The sequence below is a fragment of the Oryx dammah genome, unplaced genomic scaffold (genome assembly GCF_014754425.2).
Source record: "Oryx dammah isolate SB20612 unplaced genomic scaffold, SCBI_Odam_1.1 HiC_scaffold_2, whole genome shotgun sequence".
NCBI lineage: Eukaryota > Metazoa > Chordata > Mammalia > Artiodactyla > Bovidae > Oryx > Oryx dammah.
The window spans coordinates 192,083,545-192,102,759 of NW_024070186.1; the positions used below are offsets into that span (position 1 = coordinate 192,083,545).

The 19,215-nt window shown below is 49.9% G+C and overlaps 1 protein-coding gene and 1 non-coding gene across 3 annotated transcripts in view; one reads left to right on the top strand and one right to left on the bottom strand.

The window, feature by feature from the left end:
• COL26A1 (collagen type XXVI alpha 1 chain) overlaps window positions 1-19,215 on the bottom strand; it is a 165,984-nt gene that overhangs the window by 27,958 nt on the left and 118,811 nt on the right. The gene's annotated exons all lie outside the window — the stretch shown is intronic.
• On the top strand, window positions 3,006-3,078 carry TRNAE-UUC. The gene has a single exon. It is a non-coding gene; the product is annotated as a tRNA-Glu (tRNA).

The window sequence follows — 19,215 nt, forward strand, 5'->3', positions numbered from 1 at the left end:
CACCACGTGCCTTTGGCCAGCACTGCTTCCGGTCATGGCTCTGAATCTTGAAGTCAGGACCCTCCCCCTGAATGAGATCAGACTCCCAAGGTCTGGGCTTTGCTGACAGGGCAGGAATTGGCTGCTGCAGAGACTCCTGAAGAGGCAGAGTCGGTCCACTGTGCAGCTGAGATGCCGATAGCGGCAGCCAGGGTGGCCCTCCCCCAGAGGCCCATCTACCCTCTCAGAGGTGGTCTGCAGGCAGGGGGCATACACAGGGTGGGTGTCACCCGCAGCCCATCCAGTGGGGCCCGGCTGGAGGAGACCCCCACATCCCCTGGGAGACCCTTGACCCTAGCCAAGACTCCAAGGGGAAGACGGTTCCAAGGAGGTCAATAGGGTAAGATGCTGCGGGGACAGGGGTGGGGCAGGCCAGCTAGACTAACCATGAGTACCCACAGGGCACCGCAGGAAAAGAGGGTCCTGAGCTGCCTCAATTTCCCTAATGTGATGAGAACAATGGAGGTAAGCTTTCCACTCCCACCCAAAAAAGCCTGACTATAGGGAATGAAAGCTGGTGGTAAAGAGGGGTACTGAGAACGCTTTCTCATGGTAAGCCTTGAAGGGCTATTGGCCTTTTCAAAACAATATACATATTGAATATATTGAATACATGCGTGCATTCTCGTCACTTCAGTCGTGTCCGACTCTTTGCAAACCTATAGGTTGTAGCCCGCCAGCCTCCTCCGTCCCTGGGATTCTCCAGGCAAGAATACTGGAGGGGGTTGCCCTGCCCTTCTCTAGGGGATCTTTAATTTAAATGTTTAACTGGGTAAAAACACAGAAGGTGCTTAAGATGGTGCGTGGAAAATATACAAAATTGTATCTCTTCATGAGCCGGCGGGAAACAAGCCAGCTGCAGGCTGGAGTTCCAGGGTCTCTAGGGACCCCCAGACTCCTGGGGCCACCAAGACATGATCATTCTAGATTTTTCCAATCCTGATGTTTCCAATTCAGCCTGAAGCTCTTAACCGCCCTCTGGTGCTCTGAGCCTAGCCTCGTGGGGAGCAGAGAGGCCCTGATGGGAATTTTGTAAAATATCAATACCTCCCCTGGGCCTGGGAAGTCACCTCTCCAGTTAACTTGTAGAGAGCTGCTTGCCCAGGTAACTGCAGACAGATGGGACTTTTCTAAGACACAGACCCCAAAAGGAAGGGTGAAAAGGGCAAGGCCAGGCTGAAGTTGGGGCCCTGCCCTAGGTCTCCCCTGTGTTCCCTCACACATGCCAGAGCAATGAACCCCAGCGGGGGTGGGGAGCCTGCTGGTCGGACAGAGCAGTGGCTGCATGCCAGGCCCAGCCATGGGGCTCGTGGACAGGACAGAATAATTAAATTCCATCCTTTTCTATATCAGGGATCACAGAGAAGGCCAGAGTTTTTCAGGAACTTCTGCCAAGAGTTTTTATTGAAAAGTAATTTGAGTTCCTTCTTGAAGAGGGGCAGCCTTACATGGGTGTCCTTGCCATGGAAATAAAAATCCCCAAAGGACCAGCTGCACTGAAGCTGCTCAGAGCACAGTGGGAGCTGGCCACCTACCCCACCCCCCACCCTCCCACACACACCAGCATCCTCTGGACTGCAGAAATTTCCAGCAATGTTCAGAAAACCCCCATGGGGAAAAGAGACAACACAGGTGAGTGAAAACTATTCACCAAGGTTCATCAGTCACCTATGAGGTGAGAGGCAGAAATACCCCGGCATGCGTCCCTCCTTTTGTGAGTGAGGAAGATGAGACTCAAGAGAGGTTTAACAACGTAGTCAAGGTCCCCCAGCTTGTTGATTAAAGGCGGCCTTCCCTTCCCATACGGCCATGGTGGGCTAGGCTAGGTGCCCTGGCTGGGGAAGAACTCTCCATGCGATGTGCCAACAGCACCTGGACCGCGACTAGACATGGGGGAAGTCAGTGGTCTTTGCATCCCCCCAGCTTTCCAGGCAAGAGACATAAAAGACATGGGTTTGATCCTTGGGAAGATCCCCTGGAGGAGGGCAAGGCAACCCACTTCAGCATTCTTCCCTGGACAATGCCACGGACAGAGGAGCCTGGCGGGCTCACCATAGGGTCACAAAGAGTCAGACACGACTGGAGCGACTTAGCACGCGTGCATGGCCCTACAGACTCTGCCAATCTGACTGGTCAAGTCCATCTTCTTCTCTCTCAACCTCCAAATCCAGCCCAGAGTTCAAGATTGTTGGGTCTTATACCACGGCTGGACCACACCCCAAAACATCTTTGCCCTAGAAAAATCTAAAGAGGAATTATTGGAATTACTAAATTAATTTAGCAAGGATTATAGAGTTTTCAAAAATCAACCATATTCCTATACATTGACAATAACTATGTAGAAAGTGAAATTTTAAAATACCAGTCACACAGCATCAAATTATCTAGGAATAAGCCTACTAAAAATTATAAAACATCACTGAGAGAAATTAAAGCAGATTCAAATAAATGAAAAGATATACTATACTCATGGCTTGGAAGGTGCCATACTATGTACGTTAAGTCTCTCCCAATTGATCTATCCATTCAATGCAATCCCATTCAAAATCTCAGAAGGCTTTTTTGTATGTTGTGTGTGTGAATTCTCAGGTTCTTTCTAAAATATATACAAAAACGCAAAGGTCCAAGAACAGCCAAATGCGAAGATGAAATAGAACAGAAGTGGAAGACTTATACAACCAGAACTGAGATCTATTATAAAACTACAGTAATTAAGATGCGGCATTATTGGTGCAAAGACAGACAAATAGATTCACACTTACCGCAGTCACCTGGTTTATAAAAAAGGTATATATGAGTACAAGAAAGGAAGGACTTCAGTAAAGAGTACTGGGTCAATTGGATATCAAAATGGAAAAGTAAAATAAAAGAATCTGATCCCCCAACCTACGCCACACACGAAAGTCGATTCCAGATACATTGTAGATCTAACTGTTAAAAGAGAAACAACAGTTTTTTTTGGAAATTCCCTGGTGGTCCAGCGGTTAGGACTCCTTGCTTTCACTGTGGAGGGCACAGGTTCAATCCCTGGTTGGGGAAATAAGATCTCGCACACCATGCAGCCAAAACAAAAACACAAAACAGACAAAATAACACCCGACACAGTTTTTATAAAATATAGGTAACTTACCTTCATGACCTCAGAATAGACAAAGATTTCTTCTAATACAAAAAGCACTAACATTAAGGAAAGCTTTGATAAGATGAACTGCATTAAATGTAAGAATTTCTTTTCATTAGAAGACAGCATTAAGAGAATGAAAAAGCCTATCATCAAGTAGAAAGGTCCTTGGAAAACATAAAACCACAAAATAAGATGCCAAATGGCTGAGTCATATGTAGAGGGGCGCAACTCCTTAGCTCTATCAGGAAACGCAAATTAAACTACACCCACCAGGACAGCTGAAAAGGCAAGACTAACAATGCAAGTATCTAAGTATCCAAGAGGGTGTGGCCCACTGGAACTCTAAGACAGTATCCATGCAATGTCCATGGAATAACCACATCTTAAAAATGTGGCTGTTTCTAATAGGGATGAGCAATTTCATCTAATAGGAGCAATTCTATCTCTAGGTACAAAAATAATAAATAATTTCACCAAAAGCCTTGTGTAAGAATAAGCAGTGTTGCTCAAAATAACCAAAAATTTTAATTCCCATTGGTGGCTGACGGGATAAACTAAATATTCACAAAATGGAATACTACACAGAAACCATATGCCACCCAGTGGATGAGCTCACAGAGATGACAGACCCCAAAGAGCACACACGCATGTGAGTCCATTTCTTGAAAGTTCCATCACAGGCAGGACAGCTCGAAGGCAGTGGCCTGTCCGTCAGTGGTTACCTTGAGGAGGGCAGTTATCAGAAGAGGCAGGGGGAGGACTTCTAAGATGATGAAAATGGTCTCTTTCTTGACGATGATGCTGGTACACAGGCGTGGTCTGTGTAAAACATGTCTAACCCTGACCTTGCTCACCCTAAACCACCAATCTGACATGTCACCCTCCGTGCTCCCCATCGCCCTGAGGAAAGCCCCCGTCCCCCCGAATGGGCTGCTTGCCATGATCTGAGAACCCCTCACTCTTCTAGTTTTTTGGCCTTTGCCTGTCTTGTTATCGTATCCAGAAATAGATTCTAACCCACTCCAATGATTAGTAAATTCCTACTGAAGCGCCACTTCCTCCAGGGAGCCTTCCTTGACCACTCCAGGTGGACCCAGGCAGCCACCTTCCTATTCATTGCCAAGAGTGCAATATACACCTTGCTTAGAGCACTCAGCAGCCTGGCTGGGGAACATCTTGTGCATCCCTCTTCCCTGTGGGTCCATGTCTCATCCATTCTTGTATTCTGAAAAGTGGGGCAGCCATATCCCTCTGTCACATGGGGCTGCAAAGAAGCTCATGCATCCTCTCGGACAGAGGCAGTGCACCTTGGGGGAGGGGGTGAGCCTAAAAGGAGACCCTCAGCTCATTGTCCACATGGCCCACCTTGGAGGATCTCAGGGAACTTGGGCAGGGGAGGGAAGGGACCGTCCTCCTCCTTCAGGGGGCAGGGGTCATGTGTCCCAAGCGAGCCCTGGCAACTCTGTCCCTGGAGCTTCCTTCCTGCCCCCGCAAACAGCTGGTTTCCATTTCCACCAAGGCCAGGAGAAGTGGAAGGGGCTTAAGGTAGAGATAAGAAAGCCGTTTGGACGCTGAAGTTCATTACCTTCTGGCTCATGTCTCGGTGGGAGGGGAAGAAGGGAGGAAACGCTCTCTTCCGATTTCACAATAGCAGAGAGGGTCGGGCCCGTGTGGAGCCACGCAGGCCATAATAATGATCAAAAGAAGAAAAAGCAACTCGCATTCATGGAGCACTCACTCTGTGCCAGATGCTAACAGAAAGGCGAGACCCAATATACCACTTTTCACGTATACTTGTCTAATTCTTACAACAACCCAATGAGGGAAGAACCTTTATTATCTGTTTTGCAGATGAAGCAACCCAGGCTTCCTGACAGAGAGGCTTACCTAACAGAGAGGTTAGGTAATTTGCCCCAAAGTCACACAGCTACTAAGTGCCAGCGGCTGGATTCAAAGCAGGTGGTCGGGTGACGGCGGTGGGGGTGGGGGTACCGCTGGCTCTTAGCCAGCTTAGTTGCTCCTCGCGTTCTGGATCTAAGTTCCCCAACCAGGGACTGAACCCACGTTTGTTTGATGCAATGTCTTTCTCATCAGCACTGTTTCCAGTCACTGCGGAGTGACTTCCCTTCAGACTGACTGGCACAGCTGGGAGAAGTCTCCAGAAATCCATGAGTATGCAGCAGCCAGAATTCTCCAAGGTCAAGGACTTCTTGGTCCTTCTCAGAATTCTCCTGGAGTGGGGGTCCCCACAGTTGGGGGTACTTGGATTAAAGGGGTTGTGTGCCCGTTTGCTCAGTGGAGGGATCTCCAGACTCCTAGGACTGTCCCACAGGACTCGAGAGGGGGTTTATCCAGAAATAAGAGAGTCAGAGGCTATCTTGATGGCTCAATGGTAAAGAATCTGCCTGCCAGTGTGGAGACATGGGTTCGATCCCTGATCTGGGAAGATCCCCTACGCCTCGGAGCGACTAAGCCCGTGCCCCACTACTGAGCCTGTGCTCTGGAGTCCGGGAGCCACAGCCACTGAGCCCACGTGCCCTGGAGCTTGTGCTCCGAAAAAAGAGAAGCCGCTGCAATGAGAAGCCCCCACACTGCAAATTCAGAGCAGCCCTGACTCGCCGCGACTAGAGAAAATCCCGCTCGGCGACGAAGACCCAGGGCAGCCAAATAAATTTAAAACAAATTTTTAAAGAAGTAAGAGATCTAGTCTCTGCAGTCATTTGGGGGGTTGAGAAAGGGGAGGACACCCCTGCATACGTTTTATTTTTCAGGGTTCACCGATCCGGTTGCTTCTCTTGGGTGGATTTCTGAGCTTTGCGTTGTTAATCTGAAGTTATTGTTTGAAGTGCTGTCTCTCTTTTTTCCTCATCCAGAAAGAAATCATAAATATCTCCAGGGTCCCAGGACGCTGGCAGGCGGCCCTGCCTGGGTCTGAAAGATGACACCAGGCGCAGCCCAGGGAGACCAGCTCTGACTCCCCACCCCCTGGACATGTGGTGTCACTGTTGCCACTATCGTCCTGTGTCAGTGGGAAAGGATCCTTTTTAACAGGGTTCCGAGCTCCAGGTCAACGTTCAGGAGCCCTAAAGCAAAGCGGGCTGAACAAGGGCCTCCAGAATATGGGAGAGGCTGCCTGATTCTGCTGGGCAGATCACCCATGGCACTGGACCCGAGGCAGGGCCTCCCCATCCTGCATCACTGGTCCAGGCTCAGGCAGGTGCTGAGCTCTAATCTTAGGGAAACGGACGAGGTGCCCCAAAGACAGCCAGAAGTGGGCAGAGTCACTTGGGTTTGGAGCTTTCGGAGGAAAACGGTGGTAGAGTTCAAAGTCTCCGGGCGGGAGGTCTGGGGGACCCCCAGGCATCGGAGGACCTCCTGGGAGCAGCTCTGATCTTTCCCTGCGTGCACTTGGGCAGACCCCTTCCCCTCTCAGGGTCTCTACTCCTCCAAAGGTACGGGAAGGCCCAAGGTGGCTTCAGCTTTAATTCATGGATCAGCTGGGCTCCAGGAAAGCCCTTGGTCTCTTAACAGCATCATCTACCTCTTGAACGTTGTTCAGGGGAGCTGGGATGTGAGTGTGGGGTGCTTCCTCTAACCCCAGTCTCCCAAGCTCTCTCTCTCTCTTTCTTTCGGTTGCACCACATGGCTCGTGGGATCTTAGTTCCCCAACCAAGGACTGAACCTGCACCCTCGGCAGTGAAAGCACGGAGTCCTAACCACTGGACCACCAAGGACGTCCCAAAGGCTCCCAAGTACTTTATCAGAGGAAGAATCCCAGGCTGGAGAGATCACAGGCCTGACATCCTACCAAAGAAGGGCTCAGAGCAGCAGTTTTCAAATGCTCTTTTTATAAAATAATAATAATAATTTTCTTTAGTTTGACTGTGCCAGGTCTTAGTTGCGGCATGTGGGATCTAGTTCCCTGACCAGGGATCGAACCCACACCCCCTGCATTGGGAGTGTGGAGTCTTAGCCACTGGACCACCAGGGAAGTCCCTCAAATACCTTTTTAAAAAGAAGAGGTGGTTTTCTTCCCCTATACACATGGCTTCTGGGGCCGTCAAAGGATAACAAGTCAAAGAGACGCTGCTCTGACTGCATGGGGTGGGAGCCCAGAACCCCAATGTCAGGCACCACCTACCCCGGGGCTCAAGGTGGACAAGAGGGAGACGCGTCTTGGTGCCCACACCCCCAATTCTCAGCCACTCAAGGGAACAGCACGTGATGAGGCCCATCCCATGTCCAGTGGGGGATATAGTGACCACACAGAAGTTTCCTGCCTCGTGACATGGGGCAGTCTGGGCTCAGCTCCCCTAGGCAATGTCTGGGGTTTATGTTCTTTCAGGTCTGACTTGCTTGCTCCCTGCATACCCATCTCTCAGGGACCACCTTGCACTAGCCAGCTACCCCCCCTCCTAGCCCAGGCCACCTGGCCTCCTGTCGAGACAGGGGGTGAGGGAAACCAGGAAGGAGGAGGAGTGGGCAGGTGACAAAACTCCAGATTCCCAGGGTCACACCTGGACTACATCCTTCCCCACTGGAGGAGGTTGTCATGGCAACTAAAGGACCACTTGACGGAGCCAGTCCCCACATCAGACACAGACCTTCACTGAGGGTGGATTTTTCTGCTAATTGCCTGTATTTTTCAGCCTGGACAATCACTCGAACACAATCTGGCTCTTTCTTAGAGACATTTCCCCTCCCCCTACTGACCCGATAGTTTAAAACACATTTGAACAACAGAGAGGCATCTGTTCAGGATTTACAGTGTCTGCCTAATAGCTCAAGGCTTAGTCTTCTCTCTGGGCCCTCCACCTCAACAAGCTGTGTGACCTTGGGGAAGTGACTTAACTCTCTGAACTTCAGCTGCTTTGGCCCAGAGGATGAGGGTAATCAAGGCCACCTCCTCGGGCAGAGAAGGGGCAGATATATTTATACCCATACTAGAAAACAAACCTCCCATACAATTGTAAAGACCAGAAGGGTCTCAGGCCTACCTCAATGGGCCTTTTCTTTTAACAGGTGAGAAAATAGATCTGAGGTGGTATGTCGTTTGTGGCCACAGTCACACATTTGAGGTGATGGTCCACCCAGGGCTAAAACTCAGTCCTGGGTATGCACCTTCTCACCATCCCAGGGCAGGCACCCCATTACTCCCCCTTAGTCATTTACACTATAGTAAGAGTGAATCCATACAGCACTATTGGAAGCCCAATACCTTACAGAGTTCTGCTGTCCCTTTCTCCTGCCAGGAGAGCCTCCCAGGGAGATAATGTTATCCCCATAATTAAGAAGGGGCGAGAGATGGTTCAGCCCCCAAAGGTAAAACGTGGCCCAAGATCTGGAAATGCCAAGCCCCATGGTCACCTGCTCCACATGCGTGCAGATTAGAGGAAGGGGCAAGAAACCTTCTGCTCAGGCACCAAGGGTGGTCCCTGGATCGGGCTCCTACTGGCCCCACATCCAGATGCTAGGCTAGAGCCGCGGGAGAAGCTTCTGTTCCATGAGCAGGGCTCTCATCCACACCGGTCCTACCCCAGGCTCCTGGGAGCCCAGCTGGACTCACCAAGTGGCAGATGCAAGAAGGCTCGGGCCACTGCAGGGGAGGTGAGGGGACAGCCCCAGGAGGGCCTCGGAGTCTGATGCTTGCTCCCTGCTCTCAGCTGGGCTGCCCTGTGAGGGGGAAGGAGAGCCCCGCCCTCCTCCCTCCAGCCCCTCCGAGCTTTAGAGATGCGGTGGTGGGGTCTGGGGCGCAGATTCCCTCAGCGGAGGGGTCAGTCCAAGTGCCGGGGAGGGGCGGTCTAACCCAGTTACCCCCAGTTCCCTTCTCCCTCTCTTCTTCCACTCAGCTCTGCACGCCAGACTCGGGCGCTGCAGCCAGAGACACATCTGGCTGCCTGGGAAGGGGCCTTGATGCCAGCAGAGTCCAAGGAAACAGTCTTGGAGACCCCAAGGGCCTGGGGTGGGGGGATGAGCTGGGGTAGGACCCAAACAGCTAGGGACCCCTTGGTGGCACAGCCTCAGCCAAGTCCTGAAGGACAACAGGAGTCCAGAAATGAGCCTCCCTATTAGTGGGGGCATTCGGTCCCCCTTCCTGCAACACCACCCTCTCAGCCCTGCACCCCGGAGCCCCGAGAGGCAGCGATCCAAGACTACAGAAGTCTGCCAGTCCGGTGGGCGTGCAACACCCTCGCGCTGTGGTTTGGATCTGCATTTTCCACACTGCTAATGAGGCTGAACATCTTTTCATAAGTTTTTAAGCCATTTGTCCCCACCACCTCCCCTCCAGCCTGTGAAAGTCCTGTCCATGTTCTTGAACCATTTCTCTATTGGCTGTTTCTTATTGATTCAGGGGAGTTCTTTATTTCTGATGCCAACGTGTTGCCAGTTTTCTGCACTACAAATATCTCCTCCTAGTCGTGGCTTGTGAGGCTTTTTTTTTTTTTGCATTTGGTAACACTGCCTTTTCTCAGACAGAAGTTTCCCAAACCATTTGCTTTTAATTCCTTTAAAGGTATGGTGTGGAGTTGTGATAGGTACCTCTGTATCCCACTCACAACTTTCAAAGGGGGGCAAGTCTACTGACACTCACACCAGCACGTGATGTTGGCCGTCGAATCGGTGGCGGAGGTCTATGCAGTCCTAAGTTCCTTCCTCTGTCTTGTTTGCCAGGAGTTTCCATCATGAAGAGGTGTTGAATTGTATCCTTAAACTGTTTGTGAGCTGAATCACATGAATAGATTTTCTAAATTCTCCTTGGTCACGATCTATTTCTTTTCGTGCATGGCTGGATTTAAAATAACTAATATTTGGGATTTTTCACTTGACTCATCTATAGTTCCAACCAACCTGGTGGTCCCAGATGGAGGGTAAATTTCAGTCTTGAATTTGGGGGAGCTTGAGGCCCAAGGCTTTGATTTCTCAGGCTTATTTTTTCCTTTCCTGAGTCCAGACATGCAAGCTTCCTTGTTGTCATGAGCCAGGGGTAGACTTTTCCGGTCTCCTCTTTCACCACGTCTCAGCTATCACTTAACACAGGAGCCCACCCATCGCCCTCTTCTGGTTCAGGTATAAACCTTGGTCCACATCCCCACCTACCAAATGGCAACCACAGCCATAGGGTCAGAACCCTCTGCTTCTTTGGCTTACTGGCCACTGGAACTTCAGGGGGGTTACAGAGCCTGGGTAAGTCCTGGGGGCCCCCACTTGGTCCCTGCCCTGGAGGGGAGGTACAGAAGGATTGACAACTTCTTCCCTGATTTTTTTCCAAGTTGAAGTTCAATTTAAAATGTAAAAGAAATGGTTTTTGAACATGCTGATGAAAAAGGCAAAAGGATACCATCTTCCTACTGGTCCAAGCACTGCTGCTGCTGCTGCTAAGTCGCTTCAGTCGTGTCCGACTCTGTGCGACCCCATAGACGGCAGCCCACCAGGCTCCCCTGTCCCTGGGATTCTCCAGGCAAGAACACTGGAGTGGGTTGCCATTTCCTTCTCCAGTGCATGAAAGTGAAAAGTGAAAGTGAAGTCGCTCAGTCGTGTCTGACTCTTCGAGACCCCATGGACTGCAGCCCACCAGGCTCCGTGGGATTTTCCAGGCAAGAGTACTGGAGTGGGCTGCCATTGCCTTCTCCAGATCCAAGCACAGGGTAATAATAATACATGGTGCGTAAGTGCTGGTGGAACTCATAGTGTTCTAAGGCCAAGAGATCATCTGGGGGGCTTCCTCAGCTGTTCAGTGGTTATGACTACACCTTGCAGTGAAGGGAGCACAGGTTCGATCCCCAGTCGGGGAACTAGATCCTGCATGCATGCAAAGGAGTCGCAGGCTGCAACTGAGACTTAGCACAGCCAAAATTGATTAACTATTTTTAAAAAAGATAGAGTCCCACAAAAAGACCCTCAGAGTGGCCTCTGGACCCTCCAGTCCGTCTCCCTCACCTCTCCCCTCTCCACAGCCTCCCTCTGCACCACATCACATGGCCTGTGGTCCCCCAAACAGACCTTGCCCTTCTCTGGCTCCTGAACTGTGCACATCATCTCTGTGACAGGGGCCTCCTTGTCCCCACTGACAGACTCCTCCATCGCAGCCAAGCAATGGGCAAGGAAGGACTGGGGGCCCATGTGGGGAGGTTGGAGGCCCCGGGGGACTTCGAGGAATCCATTGTTCCTTGATGCTCTGGGCAGGGCTGGACTGTGCCCATATTTAGCACCACTGTTCATGAGCCAACTGCAGCCCCACCCTGGGACAGGATATGGAGACTGCAGGTTTGATCAAAGGCTACAGAACCCAGTGAGTGAGTGAAGTCACTCAGTCATGTCCAACTCTTTGCGACCCCATGGACTGTAGCCTACAAGGCTCCTCTGTCCATGGAATTTTCCGGGCAAGAGTACTGGAGTGGGTTGCCATTTCCTTTTCCAGGGGATCTTCCTAACCCAGGGATCAAACCCGGGTCTCCCGTATTGCAGGCAGACGCTTTACCATCTGAGGCACCCCAGCCAAGTGCAAATGCCAGGAGGGAGCAAAGCATCCTTTCCTTTGTGAAAAAGGACTGTTTATCTTGAATAAAGATAAAGAGATGGACTCAGATAGAAGGTGTAAACTATTATATATATATATGATGGATAAACAACAAGGTCCCACTGCATAGCCCTGGCTTCCCCAGTGGCTCAGCAGGTAAAGAATCCGCTTGCAATGCAAGAGACAGAGGAGACTTGGGTTTGATTCTTAGGTTGGGAGGATCCCTTGGAGGAGGAAATGGCAGCCCACTCCAGTATTCTTGCCTGGAGAATCCCATGGACAGAGGAGCCTGGTAGGCTGCAGTCCAAAGAGTCACAAAGAGTCGGACATGACTGAATGACTAAGCATGCACTGTTTAGCCCAGGGAATGATATTCAATATCCTGTGATAAACCATAATGGAAAAGAATATGAAAAGGAATACATATTCACGTATGTGTACCCGAATCACTTTGCTGTACAGCAGACATTCACGCAACATCATAAATCAACTATATTTTAATAAAATAAGATTTAAAGAAAGAAATGGACACAGAGACTCAGACAGGAGATGGGAGTTAGACAAGATCACCTAAAAGGAGCCAGGGCAGGGTGGCCAAAAATAAATGAACTCATTTTTTAAAAGTTGCTGTTGGAAGGTGGTGCCGGGCTGAGTATGGGAGGTGGACGGGGTCCATTTTCTTAGAAGAGGATCCTGCCTGCTTTTTCTGGACCCACAGTAGGGTATTCTGGGAAAGCTTGCTAATGGAGTGAGAACTGCCCCTTCCCTTTGGGAAAACCTTTCCTGGCCTGCCCTGAGTGGGTTCCAAATGCTGAGGGCACTTCCTATGGAGAAGCAAGACTCCCATCACTTGTAGCCTCAGCACCACTTGTGGCTGGTGACCCTGACATCTCCCAGGCCCACACAGGACCCCCCTGGGACGGGGCAGCTGCAGGGAGCTAGTGGCAGAGCCCGGCCTGGGAAGACCAATGGCATCTAATATTCAATCTGACATCATCTGGCCATGGTTTCCAGATACTAAAATTAGGCCGAGGAAATTTAGGATGCTGCTTCGAATTTCCAAAAAAAACAGGGGTGGGGGCCAGAAAATGGATCATAAAAGAATTTTTGTGACTCAGTCCCAGCTAGGGAAAACAGACATGAGCTCCACTTATGGGAAGAGGCAGAGGAACCTTTGATCCATTCACTATAAAGGGAGACCCAAACTCTCTGAGCTAGTACGCTCCCAGTAGGGGTTTCCTGGTTTAGCCCCCTTTCATCAATGGCCTCCTAAGTGGCTCAGATGGTAAAGAATCTGCCTGCAATGCAGGAGACCTGGGTTCGATCCCTGGATTGGGACTATCCCCTGGAGAAGGGAATGGCTACCCATTCCAGTATTCTTGCCTGGAGAATCCATCCTATGGACAGAGAAGCCTAGCAGGCCACAGTCCATGGGGTCACAAAGCGTCGGATACAACTGAGACTACATTTCCACCTTTTCATTAATGGATCAGACAGACGCCAGGCCCTGTCCCAGGTCACCCAGCAGCTGGCGGGGCTCCATCTTGAGCCCAACTCCTTGATACAATTCTCTGTCCCCCAAGGACATTCGGTTTCTTCCCCAGTTATGAGGGATGAGGAGGGTCCCCAAAGTCCTACTGCTCCATTAGAATAAAGTCTTTATGCCCAAGGATCCGCTGAGAAAGGTGCAGGCCACTCTGGACCTGAGAAAATGACTCCCGTCCCATGTGGAATGGGATCTGGCAAGGATTAGGGGGTGTCTCCTCGTTTTTCCACTGAAGCTGAAGGACCTTGGATACAGGTTTCTTACTGAGAGATCAGGGAACCCTTGGAAACTAGAAGCAGGATGATCGTCCTGAGCATGTTTTAGGAGAAACTGTCTGAAGTTTTGTCCAGTTCTTAGAGTTGGGGATCCATGACTCCTCTAAATGTCAAGACCACTGTCTTGACTGGGCAGTTCAGTTCCACCCCTGACAGATGAGGAGCGAGGGAAGAGTGGCTGGAGATGCTGACACATACACGCAGTGCAGCAAGTCAGAAATGGGGGGAGAGATGGAGGAGGGGAAATTCTTGGGCAGAAAGGCCAAGAAACCAGAGATAGGCTTCTGTGATGGTCCAGAATCCACCTTGATGGTTAAGAATCCACCTGCCAGTGTGGGGGACTAGGGTTCAATCCCTGGTCCAGGAAGATCCCACATGCCTCAGGGTCACTAAGCCTGTGCACCACAATTCCTGAGCCCATGCTCTGCAACAAGGGAAGCCACCTCCATGCAAAGCCCACTCACCACAACTAGAGAGTAGCCCCTGCTCAGCTACCGAGTGCAGCCAAAAAAAGAGAGAGAGAGAGAGAAAGCAGGGGTGAGTGAGCGGATGAAGAAATGGAACTGGGAAGATTGCCACAACTGCCAAACATCCGATACAAATGGGGCGCTAGGCTTTTTAAAAGGAGAGGCAGAGAATCACATCCTTAGAATAGAAACCACTAGCTGCTGGAGGAAAAATGGAACTTGTGCTTCTGGCAAAAGTCTGAGGAGCTCCTTCAGGGGCCTCCTAAAAAGAAGGGTAAGTGGAAACGTGATGTTCCCAACACCTCCACAGCAGAAAACCACATCAGCGCACAAGGAGCCTCTCCTAGGGACTTCCCGGGGCTTCCAAGAGCAAGCCTGGGAGAGGCAGCGCCCTTACCTGTCGTGTGGGCCATTATACTGCCCTCACATGGCTGTGGTGGGAATTACAGGAGCAAGCTGGCATGAACCCCTGCTCCACCCTACACAGAGCCAGGCCTAGAGTAGGCAGGAACTCTACACAGATGTGAATTTTCTTCCTTGAAATGAAAAGAACAGGACAGTGACCTGAAGGGATAGGAAATCCAAAAAAGAGGGGATATATGTACACGGATAGTTGATTCACTTTGCTGTACAGTAGAAACACAATGCTATAAAGCAACTATACTGCAATAAAAATTAACTTAAAAAAAGAAAGAAAATAACAGGACAAGTCACCATTAAGAACTGTTGAGAGGGAGGGAGATGCTGGGTGGGCATCGGTCACGAATTTTCTTGTATCTTCAGGATCGCGGTATTCTGAGTGTACCCCTGGCAACACAGCAAAGACTTGGGTCTGGTTTGGGGATTTCATTTCTGACGTGCTGGGCAAATGCTTTCAGAGTTGCAGAATAAATAAACAGGAATCTGGATGAGAAAACTAGCATCTCCCAGTCACTACCCGCCCCCCCAAATAGAAGGTTGAAAGCCTGACTCCAACTCGAGGGTGCTGGGAGGCTGTGCAGACCAGGAAGATTTGCAGCAGCTCCACCCACAGGAAAGAGAAGCCACAGAGAGATTGGCAAGGCATGGGGGCCAGGAGAGGGAGACCCCTGTGTGGCACAGGCAGAGCCAGCCCAGAACTGGCCTGCCCACGGCGATTACGACTCAGAACACGGAGCCCTTGGGGCTGCCAGGCCACCTCAGGGCTGAGCAAACCCAAGGATTCATCTCACAAACAAGGAAACAGAGGCTCAGAGAGCGACAGGCCTTCCCCACAGCACGCACCAGGAAGTGGCAGAGCCAAGGAAGGAACCCAGGCTTTTAAAAATGCCAGAACTGGGACTTCCCTGTGGTCCAGTGGCTGAGCCTCTGCACTCCCAATGCAGGGGTAGGGGCGAGGTTCAATCCCTGGCCAGGGAACTAGATCCCACGTGCTGCAATGAAGAATTTGTGTGCCACACCAAAGCCTCCGCATGCAGTGACTGAGACCAGGTGCCGCCAAATAAATAATTTTTTTTTTTAAAGTCTGATGATCATTCAATGGAGAGAGAAGAGTCTTTTCCACAAATGGTGCTGGGAACACTGGATATCTATATGCAAAGAATGAAGTTAGACCCCTACCTCACACTATATACAAAAGTTAACCTGAAATGGGTCAACAACCTAAATGTAAAGCTGAAATCATAAAACTCATAGAAGAAAACACAGGATAAGCCTTTGTGACCTTCAGTTCAGTTTACTTCATTTCAGTTGTTCAGTCGTGTCCGACTCTTTGCGACCCCGTGGACTATACAGTCCATGGAATTCTCCAGGCCAGAATACTGGAGTGGGTAGCGTTTCCCTTCTCGAGGTGATCTTCCCAACCCGGGGATCGAACTCCAGTCTCCCACATTGCAGGTGGATTCTTTACCAGCTGAGCCACAAAGGAAGTCCCTTGTGACCTTAGATTTGGCAATTAATTAGAAAGTACACCAAGAGCATAAACAGCAGAAGAAAAATAGATAAATTGGATTTCATCACAATTAAAACAGTTTGTGCATCAAAGGGCATTATCAAGAAAATGAAAAGGCTACCGACAGAATGGGGAAAATATTTGCAAATCCCGAAAAGGGTCTAATGTCCAACATATCTTACAGAACGACAACAGAAAGACAAACAACTCAATTTGAAAAGAGCAAAGAACTTGAATAGATAATTCTCTATTCTGTGTATAGAGAATTGCTACAAAGGAAGCCCAAGAATACTGGAGTGGGGTGCCTATCCCTTCTGTAGTGTATCTTCTCGAGCCAGGAATCAAACCAGGGTCTCCCGCATTGCAGGCGGATTCTTTACCAACTGAGCCATCAGGGCAGCCTATTTTCTGTATAAGAATGGCCAACAAGCACACGAAAAGATTCTCAGCATCACGAGTTGTTAGGAAAATGTGCATCAGAACCGCAGGGAGCTGCCTCTGCACACCCTCTATGACAGTTAACAAAAATGATTTTTTTGGAAAAAAAAAAAGAAAAGAGCAAGTATGTATGAGGATGTGGAGAAATATGGAACCCTTGTATATTGCTGCTGGGACTGAACAAATGGTCCAGTTGCTATGGAAAACAGTTTGGTGGTTATTCACTAAGGTAAACATTGAACTACCCTATGACTTCGCAATTCTACCCTTAGATAATGCCGAGAACCGAAAACAGGTCCTCAAACAACCACGCATACATACTGGCGATTCATAGCAGCACTACTTCCAAAAGGTAGAAATAGCTTAAATATTCATCAACAGATGTGTGGATAAACAAAGGATGGAATACTATTCAGCAATAAAAAGGCTGGAATAATGTGGACAAACTCCAAAACATTATGCTAAGTGAAAGAAGCCAGATAGAAAAGGTTACATATTATGTGATTCTATTTATAGGAATAAATATGATAAATCCTCAGAGACAAAACATAGATTGGTGGTTGCCAGAGGCAGGTAGAAGGGGGCGGTGCAAGGCAGAAAATAATTGGTTAAGGGGGCACAGGTTCAATCCCTGATCAGCGAACTAAGATCTCACATCCCACATGCTACAGGGCACGGCCAAAAAACAATACACGCACACACACACAAAAAAACCCAGTATGGAACAGCAAAATGCTCAAAATGAGCTGGAAGTGATTTTCAGGAAAAACTCCGGGAAGTTCCTGCTCTGAAGCCAACACTGAGCCGGGACCTCAACATTCATGGCCTAGGAAGACCTCATTCCTGCTGGCAAGGAGCTCACAGCTCAAGGACATCTAAGGGATAAGGGTTATGCCTGAGGGTCACTCAGGGGCTGGGGGAGCCTGAAGCAGGGAAGGGAGGGGGCTTGCCTGGCCTTGCTCAGGAAAGGCTTTCTAAGCCTTGAAGGATGAGTAGCTGAATGAAGGATAAGTAGCTGACCAAGCAAAGAAGGGCATAGTGCGGTGGGAGAGAGGCCCTCTCCCAGCAGAAGAATGCATGCGAGGGACAGAGATGTGAGACAACCATGATGCTGGGGATGATGATGACAAACAATACTAATAGAACATTTCCATGCACCAAGCCTTATTGTAAACATTTTACAAATATTAACTCACTTAATCCTCCCCAAAACCCAATGATGACGGTCTTCCTCTTATCCCCATTTTCCAGACAAGGAAACTGATTGGATGCAGAGGTTAAGGAACTTTACAGCAGGTGCGTGGTTGAGCTGTATCCTGTCTGCCTAATTATCTTTAACCACCTTGCATTTGGAGCCTCAGACAGCTCAATCTCCTTGGAGGGTAAGATGTGAGAGGGTCAGAGGCACGGGACATAGGAAGGCCCTTAGATGTCTGGATTCGGGACACTGTGCGTGCACAACCCTAGGGGGTGCCATCACTACCCAGTCAGCCGAGATTTGTATATTCATTACCACCATTTCCCAGCAGATGGCGGACAAGTGCCTTGAGAAAGAAGCACCTTTTCCTAAGCTGCACAAAGACACGTCTAGTGGTGGTGCCATTTGGCTTCTGTCCAGAAGGATTTCAAACAGGGAAGAGGGGAATGTTCAGTTTCCAGCTTGGACTGGAAGCTGCTGGGGCGGTCCAGGTGATAGGTGGGTGAGGTCTAACCAGGGGCCAGAGAAGATGGGTTCAAGGGCTGTGAATACACAGGACTTGGGGATCCCTGGAACTGTTGCAAAGGAAAGTATTGGGGTTTTGAGGTTTCTGGACTCAACAGTCAATAGAGTAACATTCACCCTTAAGCAAGAAGAATCTGGGATTTCCCTGGTGGTCCAGTGGTTGAGCCTCTGAGCTTCCAATCCAAGGGGGTTGGGTTTGATCCCTGGTTAGGAAACGAAGATCCCTCGTGCTGTGCAGTGCAGCCAAGAAATTACATTTAAAAAAAAAAAAAGAGGAGAGAGAACTTGAAGTGGTTCTAGGGAGTGTTGATGAGTTGGGTTTTGGACATGTAGGGGATGAGGGGATCGTGTGAATCTAAGCAGGACGTCCAGAGGGTGGTTGGACGAAAAGGAGTGAATCTCAGCGCTGCTGCTGCTGCTAAATCACTTCAGTCGTGTCCAACTCTGTGCGACCCCATAGACGGCAGCCCACCAGGCTCCCCCGTCCCTGGGATTCTCCAGGCAGGAACACTGGAGTGGGTTGCCATTTCCTTCTCCAATGCATGAAAGTGAAAAGTGAAAGTGAAGTCGCTCAGTCGTGTCCGACTCCTAGCGACCCCATGGACTGCAGCCTACCAAGCTCCTCCATCCATAGGATTTTCCAGGCAAGAGTAATGGAGTGGGGTGCCATCGCCTTCTCTGAATCTCAGCACATGACCCATCAATTTGAGATGCTAGCCCTCTGGCTGGAAATCCCATCTGGTCTTAACCATCTTGCAGAGTTATCGCGGGTAACCTGGGAGGGAGCGGGATCTTTCTAGGGTCTTGGAGCAAGTCAAGGTAAAGCCAGGGTTACACTTCTGTCCCACCCGAGTGGGACCCTGGGTCATTATCACCCCTCCTGTGCCAAGAAGATCCTTAAACATACTCTCTCGATGAGGGCTGCAGAACCCACTTACTAATAGGAAGGAGTCCGTGTTTCTGGGAACACACAGAGTCCAGACACCCCTGCTGCAGCTGAACCGAAAGAACAAAGCGATCCAGAGACCCACAGCCTGGATGCAGCAGACACAGGCTGGCACCGAGGACCCACCCCCAACGCCTGGCCTGCCCGAGGTCTGGGGTCCCCTTCTCAGGTCCCTCGAGCCTGACCCACTGTCACTGTCTGTGGGGGCC